This window comes from Lolium rigidum, chromosome 1, assembly GCF_022539505.1.
Source record: "Lolium rigidum isolate FL_2022 chromosome 1, APGP_CSIRO_Lrig_0.1, whole genome shotgun sequence".
NCBI lineage: Eukaryota > Viridiplantae > Streptophyta > Magnoliopsida > Poales > Poaceae > Lolium > Lolium rigidum.
Genome location: NC_061508.1, coordinates 196,836,166 through 196,849,182, shown reverse-complemented (window position 1 = coordinate 196,849,182; position 13,017 = coordinate 196,836,166). Strand labels below are relative to the sequence as shown.

At 43.1% G+C, this 13,017-nt stretch overlaps 2 long non-coding RNA genes and 1 pseudogene across 2 annotated transcripts; 2 read left to right on the top strand and 1 right to left on the bottom strand.

Annotated features, from left to right (window-relative positions):
- Positions 1-3,925: 3,925 nt before the first annotated feature.
- LOC124654176 lies at positions 3,926-6,023 on the bottom strand (annotated as a pseudogene).
- Positions 6,024-8,919: 2,896 nt separating this feature from the next.
- Positions 8,920-11,975, top strand: LOC124682939. Its single transcript, XR_006996503.1, has 3 exons — positions 8,920-9,403; positions 11,302-11,496; positions 11,913-11,975. It is a non-coding gene; the product is annotated as an uncharacterized LOC124682939 (long non-coding RNA).
- Positions 11,976-12,117: 142 nt separating this feature from the next.
- Positions 12,118-12,932, top strand: LOC124682938. The gene is made up of 3 exons (XR_006996501.1): positions 12,118-12,213; positions 12,424-12,478; positions 12,576-12,932. It is a non-coding gene; the product is annotated as an uncharacterized LOC124682938 (long non-coding RNA).
- The last annotated feature ends 85 nt before the right edge of the window (positions 12,933-13,017 follow it).

Genomic DNA, 13,017 nt, shown 5'->3' with positions numbered 1-13,017 from the left:
GCTCCATTGTATGAAGGGGCGAGTACAATTATTGTCCAACACTTGGAAACAATGGAGATAAGGCATCTCGCACCATGATAACAAAAGAAGGTCAAGCTTTAAAATTATTGTTCCCAATATATTTCAAATGTTTCAGTAAGATTAATACTTTTAACAGAGAACATGAGCTCTTCTTTTTAGTAAGAAAGGCATCATTCAATCCAAATTTGCACCTTTTGCATCCGTGCCAACCATCAAACAATAATCTGAACAATAAACACTGAGAACACCACACAACCTATTTAAATCACAAATTCCATAGGCTGCCCAACTAAGAAGAGACAGGAGGGAGATGGTATACCTAGGGAAAAGTTCAAGATGGCAAGGTTGCTGGCAAGATCACCAAACTCTGGCCGAGGATACCGCACTGCAAGGTGAGCCATTGCTGCAAGAATGCCAGAAGGCCCCACCATCTCCTCATCGTGCACTGACGCAAAACATCTCGCTGACATCTACTGGCCATTCACCTGAGTGAGGGAATGAGATAGTGGAGCACCAAGTCCTCATAATTAATCTATAATAATCATGGATAGTAATCTTTTATTAGTAAGATAACATCAACAATACACATTAAATAACTATATATATACAATTGCCTAATCCCAAAACTGCGCCTCTGATTTAGCATTTGGATCAACCACCAAACACCAATTTGATGTGTAAGATCAAACAAATTGACGTGCCAACCAAGTACTATAACCAAATCCGTGATTGCACACAAAATCAAAGAGGCGACAAGAAGGATTTTATATACAAAATCCCTGATTGCACATAATGCAATGTTCTTTTCGCAAACCTGCAATGCACCAAAAATGATCAAATTGTTAGCTAATTTCATTTGTTTGTCTCTTTGAGATCCAATGATAAAGAGGCTAATTAATTAAGTGTACATGTTGCTATCTGGACTTTTTTTTAATTTGGAATATAGTTAGCTTTGCTGCTTTCGATAGGCTTGTCAATGTGAATCTAAAAAATAGACTTGTCAACTTTAGACAATCCATGATGTGAACACTCTCAAGGCTAGAAATGTGAGCTGTTCGGTGTTCGCTATATGTTTCTTCCATTGCCTCTAAGCTATTGACTATTTAAACAATCTAATTCTGAAAATGCTGACTGTAGTGTCAAATAAGATACTTAAAGAAAAATATCATGGTGATGCAGTGTTAGCTGAAATTAACCTGCAACATGGTGGCTGTTCAGCGACGGAAAAAAAAAACCCAGCTTGTTGTTCCATCTTATCTTGCAATGTAGAGTTATTTGTGTTCTTCTAACCTGCGAAGAGGACAAACCATCACAAGCCATTGTAAGCCACAAAAAATCATTTGACCTCATCAAACAAGAGGAATCAAAAGAATAACTAACAAATGGATATGTCAGTTGCATGAAAAAAAACTGAGACAAAACAATAAATTTCAAGTACATATGACGTCTCTCACAGTTGTGAAGCACAATCAGGAATAAAAAAATGATTGTTGATCATGTATGCCATTAGATCAAAAGCTCCATGGAGGTATGAATGATATATTCCTATATTCTCAAATGTGGCCAAGGGCGCACAACATATAGCAGAGTAGAGAATGGATATGCTCTGTTGTAACATGCATGATGGGGAAAGGTCTATTGCATTCCCTTTAGTTGCTAGTTCCTAACCCTCCTAAAGAACCTACTCATTCAACACAAAATTTTGCATTCATGCATATTTTAGCATTACTGAGGTCATGGATGTATATCTCTGATTATCTCAATACAAGGGGCCACAAAAACTAATATATTCAGATTGTAGGAAAGCATGTCGGAAAAATAAATAGAAACAACAAAGTCCGGAAACCTATGATCACTTGTCATTTCGATATCTTGATTAAAAGTGAGCGAGTAATTTTCCAGCTATGCATCAAATGCCGAAATTGACAATATGAAGCAATATCGATGTTAAAGAGTATAAATGCTTCTTTACGCTCACCCTCCCTCCTAGTAATTATTTTTATTTCAAGAAATTTTCATGTTGATTCATGCCCTTCAGGCTCACCACGATGAACAAATAAAAATAGCTATGTGTATGAAAAGGCAAAGCACTATCAATTACCAATGCGCCACTGCAATGTCACACAAATATAGTCCTATTAATAAACTAAGGCAGGAGATGATTCATTCCCTAGAGATGAAGAAATAAAAAAACTCACCTAGAGCTTAGGACCTTCGATGTGGCCATGATGGTGCCTGCAATATCACCTTCGAGCATGCAATATCACCTTCGACGAGTGATTCTCCATCACCTAGCCGGAACCAAACATCATCCGGATATCATTTACTAAAACTAAAATATTCACAAAGCATATCAGACCAAGACAACATGATATTTCCTAATATTTTCCTGGACCAAAGCTAGCTAATTACGTAATTCCTAACAAACAAATGTACCCAAATGTTGTAGGACTTATTAATGCCGCAGCTGGCGAACATGCCACAGCTGACAAAATCTGCTTCGCAAAAACATCGAGGATCCATTTCCTCGTCTTTTAGTGACTAAGCATCTGTTCACAACAGCAAGAAGAAACATGAGAAAGAGGACACTTTGCATCTGTTCTTATCAGCAGTGAAATCGGACCTAATAAGAATGAAACTAAGCATGTATTCTTAGCAAGAGGAAAGGCACATCACACGTGTACTGATTCTCGTAAGGCACATTGAGATATCAACCGAGAAATGAAATACTAATCATAGATATTGTGATCGCATATAAAATAAACAGATTAGAACTAAATCAATCTGAAGCATAAGACATCCACTAAAAATTTCAGGGAAAGAATGAAAAGTCGCAGGACATGATGGGAAGATGGGGTGTGGATGAGAAGGCTGGATGAAGCTCACCTGGAGGTGCTGGGTACACCCCAAGTGGTAAATACAACATTAGCACCGGCCTTGAGAACTTTCTCAATTCGCTCCTTTGTTATTCAGATTCTGTACGAAAAGCAAGATATTAACATTTAGGTACACTACTGGACACCATTAAATAGAAAATAAACTGATTGCAAAGGATCCATCACAAGAATCAGTATTATACCGAGCATGACAATAGAGCACACGCATTGCAAATTCCTTTGGGAGATCACAAAAAAATCAGTATAATATCGAGAAAATGAACAACCTCCTATATATCTTCTGCAGTTCTCGTGGATCAGATACAAGGACCTGTACACCCATCTGCATCCAGTTTTCAGTCCACGAAACAAAACAAATGAGGCATTAGAAAATAGAAGCCATGTGCATCTATTGATGCGAGTACGGAGCTTTGCTCCTTTATCGAAAAAAAAACGAGCCTTTCCTTGCATACTCCAACAATTGGGGCGTGTGTTGTAGCTATACAAGTCAATAAATACAAATGCATTAGTGAATCATACCAAAAGAGAAAGAGCGTCACTCGTGCAGGGTTGATCAGCCTACATACTAAAAGTACCATTCCCAGAAAACCATATTGCCCTCTAGAGAGCACACATCCTATATCAAATAAATTTCTCATCTTAACCATAACCATTAAATCAATCGACTATCATATACTGGAAGTAGGTCAGCAAATACCAAAGAAAGCTGCAGCTGAAACGAGTTTAAGCGAACATGTCCCAGGTTCCCATGACTATCACAAAAACTGCAACTTGTATCCCTCTCTTACTCCACTGACTTTTATCCTAGTAGAATTCCACCTTCAACAATGTTCAATCCAGCCAAGATCTTGTCAGTACACATGATGTGCACCGGTGGCAGATGTTCGAATATACACAAATAATGAGCATAACTAAAAGCATCATAATTGCTATAGAAGAAATTCAACAAAGAAATAAAACAATTGTGTCTAAGAGCGAGGTGATCGAGCGAGGTGATCTTGTAGAACTCAAATGACACCTCCAATTGGTTCACCAAGACCTGCTTCAATTGCTAAAACAAAGAGAGGAAATTAAATCAAACGAGCGGTGTTGAGCATATGCTCAGCTATGATGAAGATCAAAAGAGCACATCAACTCACCTTGCGGCCTTCCTTCCCGGCTGTAGCGCATGATGAGCACTTGATCTACACATCACATATAGTGTGAGAAAAGCGATTGAACAACCTTGTAGAGAAGATGACATGACGCCACCTACATGTACAAAAGAAATTTCAATTCGAGTCAGACATTACAACAAACATGTGGTGGGGAAACCAAAAGGCAGTTTCGTCACCTCTTTAGCCAGGATCACATCCTGTGATACAAGAGAAAGAACAAAACCACTTCTAAAAATCAAAAAATAGAGAGGAGAAGGGCCGGCGTTGATTGCCTACCTTGCCGGGGCGAGAGCACCAACCACTGCCACGATGAATAGTTGCAGGCCACTTGCCTTTTCATCCAACACCTTGCAAGCATATTTCACTAAGCATATACAATTGTCCAAAATAACAGGGTGATACTAACCAAAAGAAGGCATCAAAAAGCCCATTCAATCTCAGCCTTGAAATTGACCAAAAGAAGGGCGCCATGGACATACTCCTCAGCTCACACTCCCTCCTCCTATGTGCCAAAATTTGTGCACCCGCTAATCATCAGCTGCAAAATCGCACATCTGTAGACCCTCATTTCTGACTGAACACATTAGAAATTTCTCATTTAGCAAACTGCTGATGCAACACAGAAGATCTCACCTTGGCAATAAGAATGCGCAATGCAAGCAATGACTCCTTTCTAAGACCTCCACTGCCTCGGTGACCTCTTGCTGCCTCAATATCTGATGACTTCCATATGAAAACATACCAAATTAGAGCACCATCTTACGAGCACATGATTCTTACGAACGTGTGTGCACAAATAATATAATAACTGGATAGCAAAGGTACTTGTATCAACAAAAGAACAAGTGACAGTAGAAAAGAGAAGTTCCATTCGCAAATTCAGGAACAAATACTATACTTGAAGAAGAAGTGAAAGCCAGTGTCCCACAGTAACTGAAGCATATTGAGATTGCAGGAATGCAAGCAGGCACTCGTCTTGTTTCGCAGAGTGCTTTTGGTGAGCCACACTACAAACTTCCAAACGTATAATGGTGGGGGTTGTAGGCAACACGATTGCTTGCTTACACGAACAGGACTTATCCGAGCATGATTGTAACTGCAGAATCATGGATCTGAAACATCTAATGATGCCTAGGCGGAATTCCTCTGAAGCCTCGGTGGGCGAAAGCATTGCCCCAGGAGTCAACTTCTTCAGTAACGTAGCCATCTAGCACAGCAAACAAAAATATATGAAAATATGTGGAAAACTGGGTGGATTCAACAACAACAAAGAACCCACACGATGTACCCAACATGTGCTTAAAGGGGAAATATAGTTTGCTCTTTTATACGGTCCATGGTTGTTCGAAAATAAAATTTCCAAAACAAAGTCTTAGTAGGAAGCTACTTCGCAGGTTCTAGTTAGGATCCTAGAGACCAGACTACACTGCACAATCAAGTTAGCGGAATTAATCACCTGATTGACTGAGGTGAGGCGGCATTTGGAGAGGAGAACCTCAAGGCAGGCGAGCCCGCCTTCAGCAACGGCATCAGTGATGTCAGACTCCCCGACGCCACGCCCGGCTGCCTTGCCTTCCTTCCGCTGCAACGACCGCTGCATCCAGGAGCATGAGCAATGGAAACACCGTATATCTAGAGAAAAGCACATGGAATCAAGATTAGATCACGAACCAGAGAAGCACGCGCACACACAAAATTACCATCTCTAGTCATCAAGCGGCAGAGGGGGAGGGGAGATGTATACTACTCGAAGCAGAGCTGCAAGGCAGGGGCGGCGGCGGAGCGGAGGAGGGCGGCCATGGCACGGAGGGAGGTGGCGGCGGCGGAGTTGGAGGCGGGGCCGCGGCTGCGGAGGACGTCGAGGAGGGCGGTAGTGTGAGGCTTGAGGCTGGGCGAAGACGGCGGCTAGGGTTTCGTCGGAGGCCGCCGCCGAGCATACGTCGGCCATGGTGTGGAGGAGCCGCGACGGCGGCGTCGACCCGAGGCGGCGCCCGCCCACCTCCACATCGCACGACGACGCACGTGACCGGCTGTGACCGTCGCCTGCCGGCGCTCCAGCGCCCCGCGGGCTGCTCCCCGGCCCGCGCTGCCGGCCGCCTCCGCGACGTGCTCTTGCAGAAAACCGGAGGAACGGGCGCGCCGCCACGGTTAGGGAGGAGGAGAGACGAGGGTTGCAGAGGAGAGGACGGACGGGGATTGGGGAGTGAATCGGGGACTCGCGATCTAGGTTTTCACCATCCTCCGCGGCTGGAGACCGAAGGCGACGCGAACGAGCACACGTGGCTGTCTCGACCGTCGGGCCTCGTATGTAGCTGGTCCCATGCGTCATGGACTCCATGGGAAGCTGAGCGAGTAAGGAAAAAAATTACCGATCGAACGGCTGTAGTGAAAAGTGGGATGTGGCTGGGCAAAACCAACGATCCAGATTGATTTGCCCCTCTCAGATGGCCTGGTTGGCCGAGTAGTGTTTCAACATTTATAGAAGGAATGCAGCGCGGATGGTTTTTTGCTCTGTTTGTAGACTGCATGGATATATATATATATATAGAGGGAGAGAGATGGAGAGAGCAATCCATCGTAAGCCTGACTTGATTGAGCGAGTCAATGAAGAAGGACCGGCACAAGATTGAAATGGTCCATTGGAAGCACGCGTTCTAAGCTTATAGCATGGAGTATATTATGCCTTGGACGCGGCTAAACTAGCCGGTTCTCCTCATGCTTCTTTACATACCCAAGTAAATGACTACTTATGTCGTTCGACTCGGTCGTGCAAATCTATATCTATACCTAATAATAAAAGTAAAAGCGTTTCCGTGGTTCGGTCCGTTTGGTCCGTTTCGTCCGTCCGTTTCGCCTGACCGATGGCTTCGTATCGTAGTCGTAGTATGTCTTGGTTGGTTCGTTTTGTTCACGTACGCAATTTGGGCCTCCAGCTGTTGGGCCTGCTCCGCCAGCACAAATCATCAGTGACGCAACATGATTTGGAGTTCCTTCATACGTCGCCTGCCCTTTCCTTTCGTCGAAGCAAATAACTCAAGGTGACCAGGTCGATCCGGTTTAGGCTGTGTGGTGGACTCGATTTCTAGCTCCTATCCAATGGTTCCCAATATATACACACAGATCACGAGAACGATGAGACGAGATCCATGAGGCGAGATCGACGAGATGGAATCCATGATACGAGATCCATGAGACAAGATCGACCAGAAACTATACGTGCCCTTCTCCCGCCGCACCGCGCGCCTCCCCTGGCCTCCAGCTACGGCAGCGAGGTAGGAGACGCTGGCCGCGATGCCCTAAATCCCTAATCCTGCCCAGCTCCAGCCATGAGAGTCTCACGGAGGAGGACATGTTAGTCACGTTCATGAACTTAAAAGCAGATGGACGACGAGGTGCCCCTCATCACCATCGAGTTTTGCCGGCCGGCACGACTACCTGCTCAAGTACCCGTACTCTGGAGTCGCTGGCTTGGCCTCCAGCCGAGAAAGATCTTGTTCGGTGCAGGTATACGCGCGAGCTGCTCGCTATTTGCCTTTGCTCGGCTAGCTTCGTGCTCAATACAATCGTTTTCGTTTGTATATTAAGAGCAACGACAATGTTGCGTTCAACTCCCTTACAGAGATGGAAATATGGGATCGATCAGTTTGGCTTTGCCTATAATATGAGCTTGCCCACTTCATTTTACTGGACAGAGGGATGTTCCTGTTTCGATTTGCTGAATTGACTGGATGCGTCTTCCGTGGAGATGGCGCTTGGACATCTATTTCTATGTACAACTGGTCTGATTTAATTAGGCAACCAAATTTGATTCTTGTCCATCTCGTGAAGCAAGCGACACATACATGCATATGGTTCAGACTTGAGACCCAATGACCCACTCCATATTTGCACGTGCAAGACAGCCTAAACAGGCCACGAGTGCATGCATAACAAAGCAAACATGCACCGAGGTCTTGGCAAACCGGGCCACCGACCGAGTCTCTTACTGGTTTATATTACTGCCTTTGTCACATAGAATATGTCCGAGATTTATTAAAATTTAGATGTATCTAGCTACTATTTAGTGTCTAGAACTCTAGATACATCTAAATTTAGACAGATCTCCAACATGTTTCGTGGGACGGAGGGACTACAACGCTTTTGAATAATTCACGTATCCTGATTCATTGATTTTATATTTGCTTTATCATTTGCCCAGAATTTGATAACGCAAGATTACAAGTTGATGATCTACTACGTACAAGAAAATGTTAATGTTATAATCTAGAGAAATGTTTTTGTACTTACAGGCATGTGTTTCAATCAAAGTGGGATTTGCCAGTGAACTTCAAGAACAGTTCTACCTTATATTTGTTTATATTTCATTAGTTGGCTATATAGGAATTAGTAGGAAAGATATTGATAAAGACATGCAAAAGATCGCCTACATCATCTGTCTATCTGGTAGACAAATTTCTCATGGTTAAAAAGTTATTTTATAAAATTTAAACCGTAGCAACACATGGGTGACAAATAAGAGAACTATCAACGCGGGTGTTTTTCTTCAATATCTGCATATCTCTGCTAACAAGAAGTCCAAGCTGGATTCGCTGATACTGCCTGAATCACAATACGTTTCGTCGTCCCACCTCTCACTACCTTCGTCGTCGCACTCGTTCGTCGCGCATCCGTCACGCCCAAATGGGCCAGGCCCAACAAGTACATTTCCTTGGCTCTCTCACGAATCAGCGCTGCCGCTTCCTAGGGTTTGGCTCCGCCGCTGCTGGCTGCTGCCTTCCAAGCCGCCTCCTGAAAGTACGCCAAAGCACCACGGCGGACGGGAGTGACCGCGTCGGGCTCTAGGATGCAGACGGAGAAGGGAGAAGAGCCCCGATGGACGCTAGGCTCCGCCTCGCCGCGACCACTGCCGAGCTTGGAGCTCACAATACTACCCTCTTCACCTCCTCTAGCCCACCCGCTCGGTCATGTCGACATCAGGGACTAAGCGGCTACGCTCGACTCCGTTCTCCAATCTGTGAGGCCGAGCTGCCGGAGAGCGAGATGGGGATTGGGACAGAGGCGATCGAAATTCGCAGCGATGGGGGCTTCTTTCCAGCAGGCGGCGGGTCGGCCTGCAGGTGGTGTACCAGAAGCCCTCCCTTTCCCGGCAGGCCAGCACACATCTCCGTCCTTGCACTCCTTTTTCATCCCCGTTCCGGGTGTTCCCCTTCTTCGAATCTCAATCCCTACATACGGTACGCACTGCCGACGCCGCCACAACCAATCGAACAGGCAAGTTCAACACTCAGCAGGCCAGGGTAGAGAGGAGGAGGAGGAACTAGCTACAAGGTCGGTACTCTATTCTTAATTTTTCTATCTCTACTGATCTGTTCCCAAACTGCTTCCGCTGCGTGTTTGAGTGTGACAATGTGTTATTCAGATGTGCAACAACGACGATGATGCTACTATGCAGTGCCTCAGTTCACATCTGTACTCATAGTTTATGGATTGGTTTCTCTGTCTTGGTGCTTGGTGAAACACTGAAATTGCTATAGTGCAGTTATTAGAAATTGTAATTCTTTTATGTTAGTGTATTATTTGCAATGCCTAGAACTGATGCAAATTAGACTGTCGTGTAGAGCCTGCTTGGCTAGCTGCTGTGTTGCGGCACTGCCTGAGTGCTGCCTGATGTATGACCGGCTGGGCACCATGGGCTAGCGGACCGCCCGTTGTGTCCCATATAGGGTGTATCACACAGCTTGTTCTAATTGCTGTTTGAAGCAGTGCATTTGCCTATAGTATAGTGTCATTAAATTGAATTATTGGTTAGTGCGGTGTGTATAATTTGAAATGATATTTATGTAGTTACCTGCTATAAATTTGAGCAATCTACGACAATAATATTTTAGTCAAAAGTTTATCTTTTTTCATAGAAAAAGATTGATTGTTTTGTACACAACCTTATGGCAGAGTTTTAACTGTCATCATTAGTAAATTTTCTTTTACATGATAGGACGTGTCTTTAGAAATCATCACCCAGAAGTAGATATATATACTTGTTGTGCTCAAAGCTCTAAAATCACTCAAATTTGTATATGGCATACAGAAATCTTAAGACAATGCTATTTTAGGTCCAACTCACCTTTGAACTATCTATAAAATGTAATCTAAACAAGTTACTACCTCTTTATCCAAATATAAATAATTCGCGAGGGATAATGTTACATATTTAAAAAATACACTGAACATCATTAAGGGTGAGTATTTCATCCATGTGCACATGTCATCATGAAACAATGTGTGTACTATTTTTTACATAAAAGTCAATTGGGAGTGTTCGGTCCTGATTGTTAAATTTATTCTTACGGCGAGCAATGTGCAATCATTTATTTATCTACAACATTTGAGGGAAGATATTACCAAACCGTCTGTTGTTACCATTTACCCATGAGTTTTTGATTATTTTTTGCAACTTTCAGAGACCAATTTACTATTTGTTTATCTGAATTTAAATTTTTTCTTGCTACCGTTCACCCCTGACTTTTGATTATTTTTTGCACTTTAAAAGACCAATTTACAATTTGTTTATCTGAATTTAACTTTGTTCGGCCGTAGCAACCCCTGCTACTCATTTAATTAATTTATGTTGTTTTGATTTCATGATTTTTTTGATTTTGCAAAGTTTCACTGATTCTTTTGGTATCAAACATGTGCTTAGAAATATTGCCTCCCTACAGGTGTAAACAAGAAGACCCTAAATATTTTCATTCAATTTTCTGATTTATGTGGAGTACTGATATGATTTAGTAAATGCTGCCAAATTGGTATGTTCTTATTTCTCGAGGAATATGAAAAATTGCTGTGCATGGTGATCGTTATATGAAGAAGCACGGCATGGGCAGCGACCTGCCTCTTGAGAAGGCCGGCATGTCAGTCTTTTTAATCGGGCAGCTCTTAAGGCATGATTCAGATAAGAAATTCCACGCGTTCCACTAATAATGCATGTTCTTTGTTTCGGCCTCTTGATTGCTATGCACTTAGTCCCACTCAGCAGAGCAAGTGCCAATTCTTGTACCTGTTCTCATTGTGGGAGCTCTATTAATTATCGTCTGATGCTATTTTGCTTGCTTGTGTTTGTTGCATGAAAGAGCATAGAGAATTCAGATATTTTAACTTGTGTTACTACTTGTTGGGAAGCAGAGCGGGTTGAGAGAATATAGATTTATTTTTTTCTCATGGTTTTGCAGGATCTTCACTACAACCAGATGAGCCGTCGACCTACTGGAGCTATTGAATGCTAAAAAATGTCAATGCGGTTATGTTCCTGGAATGGAATCATATTATTTATCTCGGTATAGCAAGTTGGATATTAGGCAAATTTCTCATCAAGGTTGTCGTTGCTTCTTGAAGGAGTTTCAAGAAACAATATCTTCTGGCAGCAGGTATGAAATGATACTTCTCAAATGATACTCCTCAAATGATCAGGCAAAGAATATACGGAGTAGACTACATCTGAGTATCTAGGATTTGAGTGCATATGACATGTTAAATGAGTAACATGTTAATTGTTTTAGGAGAAGGGGAGTTCACTGAATTTTTATGATTTGCACTCCAAATTATGAGAGTCCAAAAACATTTAGGACATGTTAAATGAGTAGCAGGTAACTGTTTTAGGAGAAGGGGAGTTCACTGAATCTTTATGATCTGCACTCCAAATTATAGGAGTTCAAATACATTTAGGGTTAGTTTAAAATCCGAGACAGTGCCCTATTAGCCTTGGCCTGGCACAACTTTTTGATTTTAGGATTAGTTCAAATTCTGAAACAATTGAAGATGGATTCAAATCGGTATTGTCCAGGAGAGTGAGAAGGATGCACTTATACTGACAAAAGTGTCCAGGAGAATGAACTGCTTTATCCGAACATACATAAGAAGTTTGAGAAGAGAGTTTCAGACTTTAGTGCACTGAGCAAGGCATTTTCCCAAATGCACGGTGTTGTCCTTTTCAGTAAGCCACTGCAGGACTCTGCTCATGGCATTGTGTGACAATGCAGCCCAGCAAACCTTGTCTTCGTGCAGCCTAAATTCGTGAGCATGAGCATCATTCACAAGAACCTAGAACAACTCGATTCAGAAGTGGCACACCACATACAAAAATGGTAAGGAAACATCCACATTATTCGTACAAGCCAGTTTAGATTATTGAACTACTCTTCCTTCTTATAGTATATAAATGCACATGAATTAGCTTTTGTTCAGTATATGGATATCAAATAGTTCTTGCATAAGTTCAGTTATTTTTAGTTCAGTTGCCACAGTACTTAATTCAAGTAGAAAACAAGTCTCATTTTCTTCACCTGATGCTGCAGTTTTTTCAGTTCAATTCCCACAATAGCTTATGTTCTTAACCTGATGATGCAGAAGGTACAAGTCTCACTTCTGTCATAAACTCTGAATCTTGATACTCTGGAATAGTTTCTCCGTGTTTCTGGAAAAGTTGATGCACTCTCTGAATCCTTAGGATTGTGGGAGCAACAGCAAAGAGCTAGACCAGCGCAGGGGAGAAGCAAGATGAAATTGAGTGTAGGAGACACTTCAGTGGCGGCGCCACTTGTTTTTGGTCACCGGAGATGGCCTCCATCTGCGGCTAGCGGAGGACCATGACGGCCGAGTAAAGCAGAAGCCAATTGCGAGGGGAAAAGGCTCGTGGATGACCAGAATTTCACCCTGATGATGTTGATGGCTCGTGGAATCATGAGGAGGCGCGACAGCGGCGAGCTCGAGCGGGGCCAGAGTTGGAGGAGACAGTGGATTCGGTCGATTCACTGCTTCGGGGCAAGCGTGCTTTAAGTGTGGAGGTCCTGGTCTGCTGTAGTTGATGGAGATCTTACGCGTGGCCGCTCCAGCTCGTCTCCTCCGTCGAACTCGTGCACGTGGCCTTTGTTGAGCTCAATCTCAAGGGA